Consider the following 7,046-nt stretch of genomic DNA (forward strand, 5'->3'; position numbering starts at 1 on the left):
GGGTACTTCGGTTTAGGAGTATTAGGATTAGTGGCTAGGCAGAGCAGTTATTTTCCAAGGGATCATTTACTATACATCACCAATAAGGGGGGTAATGCTGCGTGTTATCTATATGGCATACATAGTAAACGCCTCTCGGCGATGCCGCCTATTAGTATCTATGTCGGGAGCTTGGAATATTTTGACAGGTTCACTCGACATAGCAGCGGATCCATTGGAATATTGCGCCACCTCAACTTCAAATGAGTAGTAGATCTTTTTCTGACAAATTTCAAAGTTATGTCTATTTCCACTCCTGTTTCATGTGACAGCCATCAGGCAATCACAAATGCATATATGCATATTATGTGAATTTTCGCACATGCTCAGTAGAAGCTGGTTACTCAAAAAGTGTAAATATAATAAGATTGCACATTTTGTTAATGGAAGTAAATTGGAAAGTTGTTTAAAATTGCTGCTCTATCTGAATCATGAAAGTTTAATTTTGACTTGAGTGTCCCTTTTAATAATGCCTTGTTAGCTTACAAACAAGAAAATAGAGAAACGCACTCAACTGAGACAGAACAAAAGCTAGAAAAACTTCTGTGCTTGTCTACATGGTCAGTGCCACTCAGGGTGCAGTCTCTTTTAGCACATTATGCCTTTCACAGGGAAAAAATATCCTGTAGCATATCAGTCTGACCAGTCTGACTAATGAAAAGAGGGCCCCGGTGCAAGATTTTTTTGGGGCCCGCCTATAAAAAAAGTAATTCAATGGCGCATCCGCATATCCACGGATGCAAGCACATACACTCATGCATATTCACTCACATGGATATACACAAACACACATATATTATTACTATTATTTAGTTAATTATAAATATTAAACTATAGCATTTATACAATTATAAGTAGCTGTTAATAAAATAATTATAAAAACACACACATTTATTCACACAAACACAATTATATACACACACACACACACACACATATACACATAATATATATATATATATATATATATAAAGTATATACATACACATTCATATATACTTACACACATACACACATTCATATATATATATACACACACACACAAATGCTCTCACTCACATACATAAATACAAAGATAAGCACACATTTTAAAATCAGAGTTTTGTGAAGGTGAAGCAACTCCATTAAGTTACCAACCATCTTGGGCCTTTCTCTCCCTTTAACTTGTCATGCAGGCTCAGTCAGGACACTCTATAGTAGCACACTCACTGAGTATTTCTACACTATTATAGACTAAACCTGAATACATCCTGTAATTATATACTGTATATATATATATATATATATATATATATATATATATATATATATATATATATATATATATATATATATATATATATAAATTCCTTCTGGCATTTATGGCAGAGTTGCTTAAAATATACCTTATTACTACCAGAAATGCACCAAACATAGGCACTCTCCCTTCGGGTTTTGCAGTCTTTGCAATGAAAGGAGCCATATTTCTGTTCAAGGAACTGAAAAGCTGATCGCCTCCTTGGTCTCCTTGGTGCTCTCAGTCGGCTCCTCTTCCTTCCTGTCCTTATGCTCCGGGGCGGGCTCTTCCTCAGCTAGCAGTGGCTGCTCCGGGGCAGCCTGGCCTGACTTAGACATATGCCGGCTCTGAGGAAGGCAGAAGAGCTTCCTATTAACCACTGGTGAATAGATAGCCACAGGGTGGGAGAAGCGTTCTGGGTCCATTGACTGCTTGACTGAGTTTGCAACCGGCTGGGTCCGGCATAGAGTACGAGGGCCTAGTGAGCACTGCACCCCGGCATCTACATGTGGGTTTACCTGCACCCAACCTCCTTAGTGTTGGCTTTACAGAGCCACGGCGTCAGGTTGGGGTTTACCTGGGCCAGTATAGCCTTGAGTTGAGCTCGCTGTTAGTTGTCCAGGTAGTCCACTGGGTCGGAGACCTTTGCTTGTTTCCATGCTGCTGGCTTGTTTTTAATGGGTGGCTGCAAGGCTGGTGGGTTCTGACCGTAGTTTGTGCCATAAACCTGATAAGCGTTTTTAAGGTGCATACACGTACCCCAACATAACCGTATCTCAAGCAGTAAGCTTTTTAATGTTTTTCATTAGGGCTCTTTGCGGGCCCCTTCCAGCCCTCGGGCCCCAGTACAGTGGGACCACCTGCACTGCTGGTAGGTCTGCCGCTGAGTCTGACCCTGCCCAATGACAGTCCAGCAACGAAATACCAGGCAATTCTTCTATGAACAAGAGAAGACAACAAACGTTTCGGCCTCTCTTGGGCCTCATCAGGGAGGTGCCGGTTTTTTTATGTGTTTTTATGAAATTCTTAGCTTAAAATGATTTTTAGATACACTGAAGTTGTATTTTCTTTCTAGTGCCTAAACATTATTGTGGGCAGAGTATAATCTTGTTAGAGTGTGGTTTACTAATAAGGCATGTACACACCACCTAAAAAATAGAAATTAATTGTGTGTGAATGCCAACAGGATTTGGGCTATATAAATTCTTAAAACTCCTCTACTACTGATTTTAACACCTAATTAGTTACAAAGTACAAAAACTATGTATGTGATATACATATATAGAATTCAACTTTGTTGTATCAAGATATCAGCTTTAAACAGTGCTGTGAAGTAGTGGAGCCCTGGCAGTGAAACATTTTTTTTTAGTATAAGTATAGTGTAGCAATTCCTTATGGAGAAGAATAATGAAACCATACCTGCATGCTCAGAGTCACGTAAACACTATTGATACTAATTAGAACAGAGATATGCCAGTTATTTCATGTCAATGTATCTTGATAATGAGAGGGATTAGTAAGATTAGATAACTCAAACTAGGTCAATATAAAACTGTAGATGTTTCCTAAGTTAAATAATTTCAGCCAGTGTTTTGTTTTACCATATCCTGGTCTAATAATCTCTTAATTTCAGGTAAAGAGCACAAGAACATTCTACTTAAATGCAAAGTGCAAAGAAGAGAGAAAACACTAAACTGCCTTGTCTTACCATATAGGCTTTTTAGAGTCATTAAGAATCCTAGTAGTATCTGGAAGAATGTTGCTCTATAGATGGAGATGGTCACAGGCTTTAAATTCATTAGAACCTATTTAGACTTCCAGATATAATTTAAATAAAATTGCCCAGTTAAAGACAGGATACCAGGCAAATTAAACTCAATTAATTGTGATGAGTATGAGATAATACTATTTTAAACATGTTAGGAAATAAAAATAAATAATTAAAAAAGGTTGTTTGTTTTTGTTTTTGAACCAATATCAAGTGTATGTTTATACATAGCATTGGGAAGCTCACTGTCTGAAAGGTTAGACTTCTAAAGCACTACAAGCATAAAAACAATATATGTATTAGCTCAATAAGCTGCCTCCATTTATCACTGCACAAGCATTTCTAGTGAAATGCTTGTGCAATGCCACCCCCTGCTCACTGGCAGCCAATCAACCGCTAGCAGGAGGTGTCAATCATCCCGATCGGGTGGACAGGTTAAGGCCAGCGGTCTTATGACCGCTGCTTCTTAACTTCCATTTCAGGCGAGCCTGAAACAATGGGACTCTAAAGTAGCATCCACTGTTTCATAAATGGAGCCCTTGGTCTCCTTTTCGGTAGCCATGGAAGAGGTGTTAATGAGCTTGGGCTTTGATCTTAGCAATCACTGTGCTGGCTTAAATACATTTCACAAGCAACATTTTTAACAATATTTACAGTAAAAGCAGGCAAAGTAAATAATGAAAATAAGGTGTTTAGCTAAATTCTCCCTGCATATGTGCAAAAACAAAACTGGCACGCAATTTTATAAACATGTATAACTTTATTATAATATATACCTCTTAGATGAGCATGACGAGAGGGACAAGTGACCCCTATTATAAGGATAGACACCTGCCCCACTAGAAACAAAGTGATTTCTAGAGGTGGGGGGATAGAGCAAGTAAAGAGGCCCTATCTCTCATTCTGATGTAATTATAGTTATATAAAACCCCTCATGTAGGAATTTCCTTCTTTTAAATAAGGCATAGTCCCTCACTAATTTTCAGGTGATCCCATATACCCATCAGATGAAAGTGGGGGTTACTCATAATCAAATAAGGGGTCTCGTTGAAAAAGCAGGTGGTTGCCATAGAAATAGCAATCACCTGTATACTAGTTCTAGCTTCTATTTTTATTGGCAAATTGAAATTACTGTAGAAAAGAGACCTGGTTTCTGCAGATTATTCACTAGTGTGTAAACATAGTGGATATTATCAGATACCCAATTATTTTGCTTGCCAACAGTAGCAACAAAGAAGAAAGAATAAATATACGAGTAGTGGTGTATGGTAACATTAAAGGTAAAATAAGAGACATAGGTCAGATGACTCAACAGTAGTAAAACAGAAACATGACTTGTATTGTGTCCTTGTGAGAAATTGTGAAACAATAGGCACGTCACTGTATACTAGACTATGGGACTGTTTAATAAAATATGGAACACCACCACCTAAAGCAACATAATGCTCATAAAACCATCCACAGCTGAGATGCTGAGAAGAACCTTCTGAAATATGTTTCCAAATAGCTTAGTCATTTTAGGATATGGCTTTGCTATTTATGCACATTCCTTCCTCTTTAATTCCCCTACAACACCTTGATTTTACATGTACTAGGCCATCTTTATATATAGGGCAAGATTACATATGTGGTTTAGTGATGTCGCAAACTTAAAATTTTCGGTTCGCGAACAGCAGACAGGCAGGCAAATTTTAAAACCTACAAGGACTCTTTCTGGCCACAATAGTGATGTAAAAGTTGTTTCAAGGTTACTAACACCTGGACTGTGGCATGCTGGAGGGGGATCCCTGGCAAAACTCCCATGTAAAATTACATAGTTTATGCAGAGTCTGCTTTTAACCCATAAAGGGCCTAAATCACCTAACATTCCCAAATTGTTTGCAATAACGTGCTTTAAAAAATCAGTATTGATATCGTATCTATCAGGTAGTATAAGGGTTACGGCCGCATCACAGTGACAGAGCAAACTCCAAGTGTAACGCACCGCAATCAACCGCAAACAGTCCACTTGCAGAACCACGAGATAGGTAGATTTGATAGATAGATAGATAGATAGATACATAGATTACATAGCTCAATCGATGCAATACACATACGATCGATACACTGTACATAGCTCAAGAGATGCAATATACATTTGATAGATACGAATTACATCGATCAATAGATGCAATATACATTTGATAGATACGAATGTTATCGAATCAAAGATGCAATATACATTTTATAGATACGAATGACATCAACCAAAATATCTAATATACATTTTATAGATATAAATTACATCGATCAAAAGATGCAATCTACATTTGATCGATATGTTTGATAGTTCGATCGATTTGATATATAAATAAATGGATTTGAAATATATATAATTTCCCTGACAGAGTATAACAATAAGACATGTGGTCTGTGACCCGTGGTGTGTAAAGTAGTACTATTCTTAACATTTTACTACAACCTGTTACTCCCCCTATCAGTTGAGGTCTATATGGCCTTCATTTTTGGAACCGGGAGATGGAAGAAGATGATTGTTCTGTCCTCCTACTTCAAATTTGTCAGAAACACAAGTGGCTGTCTCAAAACAGTCCGGACAGAAGATAGATCGATCGATAGGATAGATAGACATACATAGATTGATAGATTTTTTAGATATATAATTACCCTGATAAAGTCTAATAATTAAACATGCGGTCTTGGACCCAACTAGGTTGTGTTAAGTAGTACTATTCTTCGCACTTTCAGAACTATAACTCCCCCTATTGGTGGAGGTCTATATGGCGGTTATGATTACCCTGACAAAGTATAACAACAAGACACGCGTTCTGGGACCCATGGTAATTTTGTTGTGTTAAGTAAAACTTTTCTTATCACTTGAATCCCTCTTACCCACCCTTTTGTTGGAGTTCTATATGGCCTGCATGATTAGCCTGACAAAGTATAATAAGAAAACATCTGGTCTGGGACCCTTGGTAACTAGGATGTGTTTAAGTAGTACTATTCTTAGAACTGTAATCCCTGTTACTCCCCCTATCAAGGGCGGTCTATATGGCCTGCATGATTACTCTGACACAGTATAACAACAAGACACACAGTGTTGGACCCATGGTAACTAGCTTGTGTTAATTAGTACTTTTCTTAGCAATTTAATCCCTGTTACCCCCCCCCTATCGGGGGAGGTCTATATGGCCTGCCTGATTACCCTGAAAAAATATAATAATAAGACATGCGGTCTGGGACCCATGTTAACTAGGTTGTGTTTTAAGTAGTACCATTCTTAGCACTTTAATCTCTGTAACTCCCCCTATTTGGGGAGGTCTATACGGCCTGGATGATTACCCATACAAAATATAATAATAAGACATCTGCTCTGGGTCTTGGACCCATGGTAACTATGTTGTGTTAAGTAGTAATGTCCTTAGCATTTTAATAGCTGTTACTCACCCTATCGGTGGCGGTCTATATACCCTTACAAAATATAATTAAAAAACATGCGGTCTAGGACCCATGGTAACTAGTTTGTGTTAAGTAGTAATTTCCTTTGCATTTTAATACCTGTTAGGGGAGATATATATGGCCTGCATGATTACCCTTAGAAAATATAATAACAAAACATGCGGTCTGGGACCCATGGTAACTAGGTTGTGTTAAGTATTACTTTTCTTAGCATTTTAATACCTGTTACTCACCCTATCGTGGGAGGTCTATACGGCCTGCATGATTACCCATACAAAATATAATAAGACATCTGCTCTGGGTCTGTGACCCATGGTAACTAGGTTGTGTTAATTTGTACTGTTCTTAGCATTTTAATACCTGTTACACCCTTTTGGGGGAGGTCTATATGGCCTGCATGATTACCCTGACAAAGTATAACAACAAGACACATGGTGTGGGACCCATGGTAACTAGCTTGTGTTAATTAGTACTGTTCTTAGCATTTTAATACCTGTTACTCAACCT

At 38.0% G+C, this 7,046-nt stretch overlaps 1 pseudogene; it reads right to left on the reverse strand.

The window, feature by feature from the left end:
* Nucleotides 1-1,385: 1,385 nt before the first annotated feature.
* On the reverse strand, nucleotides 1,386-2,082 carry LOC128647439 (zygote arrest protein 1-like; annotated as a pseudogene).
* Nucleotides 2,083-7,046: the final 4,964 nt, after the last annotated feature.

This window comes from Bombina bombina, chromosome 2, assembly GCF_027579735.1.
Source record: "Bombina bombina isolate aBomBom1 chromosome 2, aBomBom1.pri, whole genome shotgun sequence".
Lineage (NCBI taxonomy): Eukaryota > Metazoa > Chordata > Amphibia > Anura > Bombinatoridae > Bombina > Bombina bombina.